Raw genomic sequence first — 11,994 nt, forward strand, 5'->3', positions numbered from 1 at the left:
ACCTAATAAAGATCTCTTACTACAGACTCCTAGGAGCTCTGTAGTAAAGGTCTCTCATAGCAGGCAGCTGTCTCTGTCCCAATGTGACATGAAGGCGCAGCCGCTAGCCGGGAAGAACGCCTTGCTGCAGGCTAATGCCTCAGCCGGCGCAGTTCAGACCCGTGCGACGTTCACGGAGAGCGGGAATACCAGAGTTACAGGCGTAACCAAGGTATGGACGCCTCCGGTCTATCATGAACGTATCAATGCCCAGGGCTCTGAGCGCAGCCCACCACTCACTGAGTGTGTTGTTGAGCAGCCGCATGAGACCAGTAAAGAGGTGTTATGGCACCACCGTGTGGTACCAGTCAGAGATTACACCTTTCAGACTCAGATGAGTACTGTAATGGATGGGTCTCATGGCAAGCGGCAGTCTCAGTCAGACAATGACATGATGACGCAATCGCTTTCCGGGCAGAGCGCTCTGTCTCAGGCCAGTACCTCAGACAGCGCAGTTCAGACCCGTGCTGCGTTCACGGAGGGCAAGATTACTGGAGTTACGGTCGTAACCAACGTATCAAAGCCCCCGACTCACCCAGAACGAGCTGATGTGTCCTCTCCCTTTCAAGGGGGGCCCGCCTTGGGCTATTCCACCAACCCAGTGTTGGGGAATAGCGGCGGCAAGGGCCATAGAGGAATACAGGTCCTTCCTACTGGATGCACCACAGCTTCGTGCGCACCCGCTTTCCATGCATTGCTGGCAGTGGCGTCAAAGCTGTACCCTCTCACGCTGGCTAGAACAGACGTTAGAGAAGGGTTATGCCCTCCAATTCCGCCGAACCCCACCCCCGTTCAAGGGAGTGGTGGAAACGGTGATGAAAACGCCAGACAAAGTAGCCGCTCTGAAATCAGAGATTACGGAACTTTTGGCGAAGGAGGCGGTCACAGTAGTTCCCCGGGAGCAAAGGAACAAGGGGCTTTACTCGCCCTATTTCCTAGTGCCAAAAAAGACGGGGGGAGTGAGGCCGATTTTGGATTTACGCATTCTCAACGAGAGCATAACCAAACGGCCCTTCCGAATGCTGACGACAAAACGCCTACTGGAATGTGTTCAGAAGGGAGATTTTTGTACAAGCATAGACCTAAAGGACGCGTACTTTCATGTGCCGATACAATCGCGTCACAGAAAGTTTCTGCGGTTCGCCTTTCAAGGGGTGGCGTACGAGTTCACGAGGATGCCGTTTGGGTACGCCCTGGCACCTCGGACGTTTTCCAAATGTGTGGAGGCGGCATTGGAACCGCTGCGTCGTCAAGGGATAAGGCTATTAGCCTACCTAGACGACCTGTTGATTCTCGCCCCGTCAGCAGAGCTGGCGTTCACACACACGACACAGACAGTGATGCATCTCACGCGTCTGGGGTTTGCTGTGAATTGGAAAAAGAGCGCACCTTGGCCCAGTCATCAGATTGTCTACTTGGGACTACAGTTAGACACTGTTATGATGAGGGCGCGAATTTCGGACCCTCGAAGGGCAGCATTGTTGCTAGCCCTGAGGAAGTGTCGTCCGAATCACACAGTAACGGCGCTATCGATCATGTCACTTTTGGGTCTCATGTCGGCAGCCCACTCTGTGGTCCCGCTAGGGCTTCTGCACATGCGCAAAGCACAGCGGTGGTTCGCCCAACTAAGACTAGACCCAGTGCGTCAACGTCATCGGTTGGTGGTGGTTCCTCTCTCGCTAAGAGCAGACTTGGACTATTGGCGGAACCCGTGCGTTCTCACGCACGGAGTCCCGATGGGCAAGGTGTCATCCTACATTCCAGTGTTTACAGATGCCTCTCTGACTGGATGGGGAGGGACATGTCAGTCTCAAGCGATAGGAGGTGCATGGCCTCAATCAGGTCGTCACATCAACCTCCTAGAGTTGGAAACGGTGAGACTGGTCTTGACCCACTTCGCGTCTACCCTTCGGGGTCGCGATGTGCTGGTCTGGTCAGACAACCGAACCACAGTGGCTCACATAAACCGCCAGGGAGGGGTCAGGTCTCCTGCCCTTCATCGGGCGGCAGTGGAATTGTGGCTGTGGGCTCACAAGCACCTTCGCTCGTTGAGAGCAGCACACATTCCGGGCTACTTGAACGTAGGGGCAGACATCATGTCAAGAGGGGGTCCTCGAGACGACGAGTGGTGTCTGCACCCGGACATTGTTCTACAGATTTGGGAACAATTCGGGAGAGCCGAGGTGGACCTGTTCGCGTCACGTGTGAACGCGCAGTGTCCCCTATGGTTCTCTCTGAGGAACCAGGACGAACCGCCATTGGGAAGAGACGCATTCGCGCACTACCCGTGGCCGAGAGTTCTCCTGTATGCATTCCCTCCGCTGTCTTGCATTCTCCCACTGCTAGCCAGGGTGAGGTCAGAGGGGCTGTCAGTGATACTGATAGCGCCCGATCGCCCGGGGGCTCCGTGGTTTGCAGAGATGAGTCAGATGTTGATTGCGCCACCCTGGTCAATTCCACATCGACGAGACGCGTTGATTCAGGCGGGAGGCTCGATAGGGCAATGGCCCATAATCGGCCAACCACTGAAGGCTTGGTCCCTGAATGGGACAGGTTAAAGCGCCGTGGGTTGTCTGATGCAGTGATCAGAACAATACAGGGCGCAAGAGCCGGTTCCACTTGCAGGTTGTATACCAGCAGATGGAATGTTTTCTCACGATGGTGTGATACACAGGACGTGGACCCCATGAGCTGTCAGGTAGAGAGTGTGCTCTCATTCCTACAGTCTATGTTTGATAAGCAGAAATCGCCCTCCACTATTCGAGTGTTTGCAGCGGCAATTTCAGCTGGTCATGAAGGGTTTAACGGAAAAAGTGTGTTCACTCACCCGTTAGTGAAACGTTTCCTATTGGGAACGCGACGGCTTAGGCCAAGGCCTAGAGCTACGCTGCCCAAGTGGGATTTGGCATTGGTTCTCGAAGCGCTATGTAAGTCGCCGTTCGAGCCATTGAATCAAATACCCCTCAAGATGCTGTCTATCAAGACGGCGCTGTTGCTCGCCTTGACTACTGCTAAACGAGTCAGCGATTTGTGTGCACTGTCGACGAGACCCGACTGCCTAGCCATTAATGGCGATCTGAGCAGAGCGGTGTTACGTCCTAACCCGGCATTTGTGCCGAAGGTTATTAACAGTGCATATAGATCGCAGATCGTGGAATTGTGGGCTTTTCATCCCCCTCCTCACGGGGAGAGGAGTGAGGAAAAGCTTCACTGTCTGTGCCCAGTACGCGCTTTGGCGTGTTACGTTAGGCGCACAGAGGCGGTTAGGTCATCACCTCAGTTGTTTGTGTGTCACGGTGCGGCTGCATTGGGTAGACCACTTTCAAAACAGCGTTTGTCTCATTGGCTTTGTGAAGGCATTGAGACGGCGTACGAGGCGGCGGGGCAACAACCGCCTCAGGGTATTAGAGCGCACTCCACTCGTGGAGTAGCAGCTTCTACTGCTCTTTTCAGAGGAACAGAGGTAGAGGATATTTGTAGAGCAGCGTCATGGTCGACACCGTCTCCTTTTATCCGTTTCTATCTGTTGGATATGTCTTCTAACTCTTTGGCTCGGTCGGTACTCAGCGTGGCTGAAGGGAGATCTTGAGCAGAACAGAGAAAGAAAGCAGGATTGTGAATAAGTTCATAAGTCCACTTTTATTAGAAGTAACATATTATGGACATGTTTTCTAACTCTTTTGTTCGATCGAATTTCAGCAGAGCTGAAAGGCGTTCTTGAGCTAGAAAGAGAGGACAGAGCAGGACCTTGGACAGGTTCCAATCAGGTCCGCTCTGGTTAGGAAGACTTATGTCAGGAATAAGCCTTTTAAACTCCAATCTCGATTGCACTCAGCACAGCTGAAGGAGAATCTTGAGGTAGAGGAGGGAGAAGCAGGATGATAGACTGATCTCTATCAGGTCCGCTTTGGATGAAGAGCATATTCTGTGGCATGTCTCATGGCTGACAGTGTCAGCATATAGAAACATGTACTGAGTGGACAGAATGTGAGGTCATCTATCTGAGGTTCAGTTTAGTATGACTGGTATATTTTGTTCCATAGAATATTGAGGCACGGCTATCTGCTAGTCAGATTAGCACGGCGTCTATTCTATTGATCTGCCCAACAGCCATTGACATTGTCATTGAGCTAGATGGGGCGGGTCTATAACCGATGACGCGGTATATTGTGACGCCTTGATGGGTTTTTAGTCGCAGTACTGCGGGAATTGGTTGCAGCCATTGCTGGGCTTGACCTTTGCATTTTTTAATGGGAAGTGTTAGGCTCGGCAGGGAGTACATTTTGGAGCGTTTCGCTCCGCCTTAAACCACTAGGAGCATAGCTCCCCTATGGGGCGGAGCTCCACGATATAGAACGACTAGTTACCGGAGTGTAACTCCAGTTCTATGAGTGGAGCGGAGCCCCATAGGACTTAAGGCCCTACCGACCCTCTCTAGTCTCGCTGAAGATAATATCTCGGGAGGCAGATTGAGGGAACGGGGTTCCTTATATAGGGACACCTGTACTCCTATTGGCTGTAGGTGTGTGCATAATTTTGTTTCAGGCTGCGTCTGCCTTAGGGCAGAGGGTAAACGACTAGTTACCGGAGTGTAACTCCAGTTCTATGAGTGGAGCGGAGCCCCATAGGGGAGCTATGCTCCTAGTGGTTTACCCTCTGCCCTAGGGCAGAACAGCCTGAAGCAAATTTATGCACACACCTACAGCCAATAGGAGTACAGGTGTCCCTATATAAGGAACCCCGTTCCCTCAATCTGCCTCCCGAGATATTATCTTCAGCGAGACTAGAGAGGGTCGGTAGGGCCTTAAGTCCTATGGGGCTCCGCTCCACTCATAGAACTGGAGTTACACTCCGGTAACTAGTCGTTCTATATCGTGGAGCTCCGCCCCATAGGGGAGCTATGCTCCTAGTGGTTTAAGGCGGAGCGAAACGCTCCAAAATGTACTCCCTGCCGAGCCTAACACTTCCCATTAAAAAATGAAAAAGGTCAAGCCCAGCAATGGCTGCAACCAATTCCCGCAGTACTGCGACTAAAAAACCCATTAGGGCGTCACAATATACCGCGTCATCGGTTATAGACCCGCCCCATCTAGCTCAATGACAATGTCAATGGCTATTGGGCCGATCAATAGAATAGACGCCGTGCTAATCTGACTAGCAGATAGCCGTGCCTCAATATTCTATGACAACACTATTATCCACTAATGGAATGACATAAAATGTCACTCTACATTATATGTCCAATAGCCCGCCTTACTCACTCAATGGAACCCAGAGATTAGTAGGCAGGGACAAAATATACCAGTCATACTAAACTGAACCTCAGATAGATGACCCCACATTCTGTCCACTTAATACATGTTTCTATATGCTGACACTGTCAGCCAGGAGACATGCCACAGAATATGCTCTTCATCCAAAGCGGACCTGATAGAGACCAGTCTATCATCCTGCTTCTCCCTCCTCTACCTCAAGATTCCCCTTCAGCTGTGCTGAGTGCAATCGAGATTGGAGTTTAAAAGGCTTATCCTTGACATAAGTCTTCCTAACCAGAGCGGACCTGATTGGAACCTGTCCAAGGTCCTGCTCTGTCCTCTTTTTCTAGCTCAAGAACGCCTTTCAGCTCTGCTGAAATTCGATCGAACAAAAGAGTTAGAAAACATGTCCATAATATGTTACTTCTAATAAAAGCGGACTTATGAACTTATTCACAATCCTGCTTTCTTTCTCTATTCTGCTCATGATCTCCCTTCAGCCACGCTGAGTACAGACCGAGCCAAAGAGTTAGAAGACATATCCAACAGATAGAAACGGATAAAAGGAGACGGTGTCGACCATGACGCTGCTCTACAAATATCCTCTACCTCTGTTCCTCTGAAAAGAGCAGTAGAAGCTGCTACTCCACGAGTGGAGTGCGCTCTAATACCCTGAGGCGGTTGTTGCCCCGCCGCCTCGTACGCCGTCTCAATGCCTTCACAAAGCCAATGAGACAAACGCTGTTTTGAGAGTGGTCTACCCAATGCAGCCGCACCGTGACACACAAACAGCTGAGGCGATGACCTAACCGCCGCTGTGCGCCTAACGTAACACGCCAAAGCGCGTACTGGGCACAGACAGTGAAGCTTTTCCTCACTCCTCTCCCCATGGGGAGGGGGATGAAAAGCCCACAATTCCACGATCTGCGATCTATATGCACTGTTAATAACCTTCGGCACAAATGCCGGGTTAGGACGTAACACCGCTCTGCTCAGATCGCCATTAATGGCAAGGCAGTCGGGTCTCGTCGACAGTGCACACAAATCGCTGACTCGTTTAGCAGTAGTCAAGGCGAACAACAGCGCCGTCTTGATAGACAGCATCTTAAGGGGTATTTGATTCAATGGCTCGAACGGCGACTTACATAGCGCTTCGAGAACCAATGCCAAATCCCACTTGGGCAGCGTAGCTCTAGGCCTTGGCCTAAGCCGTTGCGTTCCCAATAGGAAACGTTTCACTAATGGGTGACTGAAAACACTTTTTCCGTTAAACCCTTCATGACCAGCTGAAATTGCCGCTGCAAACACTCGAATAGTGGAGAGCGATTTCTGCTTATCAAACATAGACTGTAGGAATGAGAGCACACTCTCTACCTGACAGCTCATGGGGTCCACGTCCTGTGTATCACACCATCGTGAGAAAACGTTCCATCTGCTGGTATACACCCTAGAAGTGGAACCGGCTCTTGCGCCCTGTAATGTTCTGATCACTGCATCAGACAACCCACGGCGCTTTAACCTGTCCCATTCAGGAACCAAGCCTTCAGTGGTTGGCCGATTATGGGCCATTGCCCTATCGAGCCTCCCGCCTGAGTCAACGCGTCTCGTCGATGTGGAATTGGCCAGGGTGGCGCAATTAACATCTGACTCATCTCTGCAAACCACGGAGCCCCCGGGCGATCGGGCGCTATCAGTATCACTGACAGCTCCTCTGACCTCACCCTGGCTAGCAGTGGGAGAATGCAAGACAGCGGAGGGAATGCATACAGGAGAACTTTCGGCCACGGGTAGTGCGCGAATGCGTCTCTTCCCAATGGCGGTTCGTCCTGGTTTCTCAGAGAGAACCATAGGGGACACTGCGCGTTCACACGTGACGCGAACAGGTCCACCTCGGCTCTCCCGAATTGTTCCCAAATCTGTAGAACAATGTCCGGGTGCAGACACCACTCGTCGTCTCGAGGACCCCCTCTTGACATGAGGTCTGCCCCTACGTTCAAGTAGCCCGGAATGTGTGCTGCTCTCAACGAGCGAAGGTGCTTGTGAGCCCACAGCCACAATTCCACTGCCGCCCGATGAAGGGCAGGAGACCTGACCCCTCCCTGGCGGTTTATGTGAGCCACTGTGGTTCGGTTGTCTGACCAGACCAACACATCGCGACCCCGAAGGGTAGACGCGAAGTGGGTCAAGACCAGTCGCACCGTTTCCAACTCTAGGAGGTTGATGTGACGACCTGATTGAGGCCATGCACCTCCTATCGCTTGAGACTGACATGTCCCTCCCCATCCAGTCAGAGAGGCATCTGTAAACACTGGAATGTAGGATGACACCTTGCCCATCGGGACTCCGTGCGTGAGAACGCACGGGTTCCGCCAATAGTCCAGGTCTGCTCTTAGCGAGAGAGGAACCACCACCAACCGATGACGTTGACGCACTGGGTCTAGTCTTAGTTGGGCGAACCACCGCTGTGCTTTGCGCATATGCAGAAGCCCTAGCGGGACCACAGAGTGGGCTGCCGACATGAGACCCAAAAGTGACATGATCGATAGCGCCGTTACTGTGTGATTCGGACGACACTTCCTCAGGGCTAGTAACAATGCTGCCCTTCGAGGGTCCGAAATTCGTGCCCTCATCATTACAGTGTCTAGCTGTAGTCCCAGGTAGACAATCTGATGACTGGGCCAGGGTGCGCTCTTTTTCCAATTCACAGCAAACCCCAGACGCGTGAGATGAATCACTGTCTGTGTCGTGTGTGTGAACGCCAGCTCTGCTGACGGGGCGAGAATCAGCAGGTCGTCTAGGTAGGCTAATAGCCTTATCCCTTGACGACGCAGCGGTTCCAATGCCGCCTCCACACATTTGGAAAACGTTCGAGGTGCCAGGGCGTACCCAAACGGCATCCTCGTGAACTCGTACGCCACCCCTTGAAAGGCGAACCGCAGAAACTTTCTGTGGCGCGATTGTATCGGCACATGAAAGTACGCGTCCTTTAGGTCTATGCTTGTACAAAAATCTCCCTTCTGAACACATTCCAGTAGGCGTTTTTGTCGTCAGCATATCGGAAGGGCCGTTTGGTTATGCTCTCGTTGAGAATGCGTAAATCCAAAATCGGCCTCACTCCCCCCGTCTTTTTGGGCACTAGGAAATAGGGCGAGTACAGCCCCTTGTTCCTTTGCTCTCGGGGCACTACTGTGACCGCCTCCTTCGCCAAAAGTTCCGTAATCTCTGACTTCAGAGCGGCTACTTTGTCTGGCGTTTTCATCACCGTTTCCACCACTCCCCTGAACGGGGGTGGGGTCCGATGGAATTGGAGGGCATAACCCTTCTCTAACGTCTGTTCTAGCCAGCGTGAGAGGGTACAGCTTCGACGCCACTGCCAGCAATGCAGAGAAAGCGGGTGCGCACGAAGCTGTGGTGCGTCCAGTAGGAAGGACCTGTATTCCTCTATGGCCCTCGCCGCCGCTATTCCCCAGCACTGGGTTGGTGGAATAGCCCAAGGCGGGCCCCCTTTGAAAGGGAGAGGACACATCAGCTCGTTCTGGGTGAGTCGGGGGCTTTGATACGTTGGTTACGACCGTAACTCCAGTAATCTTGCCCACCGTGAACGCAGCACGGGTCTGAACTGCGCTGTCTGAGGTACTGGCCTGAGACAGAGCGCTCTGCCCGGAAAGCGATTGCGTCATCATGTCATTGTCTGACTGAGACTGCCGCTTAGCATGAGACTCATCCTTTACAGAACTCAACAGAATCTGAAAGGTGTGATCTCTGACTGATACCACACGGTGGTGCCACAATGCCTCTTTACTGGTCTTAAGCGGCTGTTCAACGACACTCAATGTGTGGTGAGCTGCGCTCAGAGCCATGGGCATTGATACGTTCAGAATAATTCGGAGGCGTCCATACCTTGGTTATACCTGTAACCCTGGTATTCCCGCTCTCCGTGAACGTCGCACGGGTCTGATCTGCGCTGACTGAGGCATTAGCCTGCAGCAAGGCGTCATTCCCGGCTAGCGGCTGCGTCTTCATGTCACATTGGGACAGAGACAGCTGCCTGCTGAATGTGAGGTATCCTGAGATAAGCCAAGACGGTGTCTTGGTATCTTTCCTCCCTTCACCTCCTGTGTGCGTTCAGCTCTGCACCTCTGGTGGGCTGAACTACGCTCAGTGTGGTGAGTATTAGCGCGTTCAGAAAGAAGTGGGGGCGCCGATACACTGGGAAACTTCGTCACCGTGGTAATCGGGCCCTCCGTGAACGCAGCATGGGTCTGAATCGCACTAACCGAGACCTTAGTCTGCGATAGTGCGCCATCCCCAACTAGCGGCTGCGTCATCATGTCTCCTGACTGAGACTGCAGCCTGCTATGAGAGGCACTCACTACAGTACTCCTTGGAGTCTGTAATGTGAGGTCTCTTTGAGATAAACCAAGACGGCGTCTAGGTATTATTCCTCCTTTCACCTCCTGTGTGCGTTCAGCTCTGCACCCCTGGTGGGCTGAACTACACTCAGTGTGGTGAGCCTGGGCGCGTTCAGGAAAAGGTGGGGGCGCCGATACACTGGGCACCTTCGTGACCGTGGTAATCGGGCCCTTCTTGAACGCAGCATGGGTCTGGGTCGTACTAACAGAGACCTTAGTCTGTGATAGTGCGCCACCCCCAATGTGGTTATTATCAGCGCGTTCTGAGAGAAACGGGGGCGCCGATACGTGGTTACGCCCGTAACCGTAGTAATCAGGCCCTCCGTGAACGCAGCACGGGTCTGAACTGCACTGACTGAGGCGTTAGCCTGAGACAGAGCGCCGTCCCGGATAGCGGTCGCGTCATCATGCCATTATCTGGCTGAGACTGCAGCCTGCTATGTGAGACACTCACTACGGCACTCCTAGGAGTCTGTAAAGTGAGGTCCTATAAGGTACACTTAATACCTTTTATATACCTGCCTTATGTGTGCATTCAGCAACGCACCATGGTGGGCTGAGCTGCACTCATAGTGGTAAGAGAGAGAGCGAGAGTGAGGAAGGTCGAACGCTCTCGGATGTATTATGGAAAAGGGGCTCTTTCTTGACAGTGTCAAGTAGAGCCAACTCTTTATTACACACATCAACAAAAAACATTCTCCTCCATACACTCAACGGTAGAGTGGGGGGGGACAGTGGGCTCGGTCACAGCAGGCGCTGTGCCGTCTTCCGTTCTCTCCCCCTCGCCTGTCATAAACGGCGTCTCTTCTGGCCGCCCTTCGGGTGATGCCAGGATGACGCTTAATGACCTCTCTCGCCGGCACCTCTGGCGCTGCAGTGGGGGGCGAGGCCCGCTCCCTTGCTGCTGGAGAACGCCGTCTGACGCCAAGTTGTAGCGAGAGTAACGGCCGCCCTTCCTCATATCCACTTCCGGGTTGGAGGGAATAGGGGGCAGCTTAATCTCCCACTGTTTAGCAGCCCACTCAATGAGACCTGAGAATTCAGGCACAGAGGCTGTGGCGTCATCATCCAGGGATGTAATGACCTCACAATTTCCCGAAGGAAAAGGGGTGTTAAACATCTGGGTCAGTGTAATGAATTGTTCCAATAGAATATTCATTTCTTCCCCAATAGCCCTGTCATCTCCTGAGTCAGTGCCCTCAGATGATGCCTCAGCTGAGACTAACACTGATAGCACATCCTCAAGAGGAATATCCTCCCTAAAAATGTCCAATGCTGCTTCCACTCCTTCAAAAAAGGAGGGCGCAGCTGGCGCATAGTGGGGGATTGATGAAGCTGTCCCTGGCGTGCTGTGCCTCTCAACCCACGAAACAGAGTCGGGGGGGGTCGACAGCCGCCAAGGGGAACAGCGACATTGAGCTCTGAAAAGAGCTTTTGTTAAATGCTTACCTTGGATAAGCTTGGTGTGCTCATTGTAGGAAGACGTTGATGGCTGGATATCAACGACGAGATCTTCCTGAGTCTTCTATGGCTTCTTCAATTCTAGTCCAGTCGCTGAAGATAATGGGAGGCAGATTGAGGGAACGGGGTTCCTTATATAGGGACACCTGTACTCCTATTGGCTGTAGGTGTGTGCATAAATTTGCTTCAGGCTGTTCTGCCCTAGGGCAGAGGGTAAACCACTAGGAGCATAGCTCCCCTATGGGGCGGAGCTCCACGATATAGAACCACTAGGAGCATAGCTCCCCTATGGGGCTCCGCTCCACTCATAGAACTGGAGTTACACTCCGGTAACTAGTCGTTTTGCCTCTTCCGCTCATATTGGTAGCTTGAGAAAGTCACAGAAAGTCTGAATGAGCCGCTCGCCACTTCGAGAGCCGTACATATACCTCGCCACAAGAGGCAACGATTGGCCACCGGGCCGGTGTGGCCTTATCCAATTGGAGCGAGGGACAGACGGACGGACAGACAGCTCTAAGCCGGTTCCCACCCACAGGCAGCGAGTGAGAGGCTACTTTGTTTCCCTCCGACTTTGTTACTTTGTGTCATTTCGCGTGAGCGCCAAAATGAAATCCTCACATTATTTCTCTCCAAATGGGAAACAAACAGCTGGTGAGGGTGCACTCTTGAGTTTGAAATCGAAGCCACTATAGTATTGTTATTGTTGTTACATGGCACTTGTAACACATCACAGCAGCCTGCCTCTGAACGGGAATAGCCCAGTGGCTCATATATAAAAATGGCTGGTGAGGGTGCACTCGTGAGGTCGAATTTCTAAGCCATTTTGG

This window comes from Coregonus lavaretus (genome assembly GCF_964263955.1).
Source record: "Coregonus lavaretus genome assembly, contig: HAP1_SCAFFOLD_762, whole genome shotgun sequence".
Lineage (NCBI taxonomy): Eukaryota > Metazoa > Chordata > Actinopteri > Salmoniformes > Salmonidae > Coregonus > Coregonus lavaretus.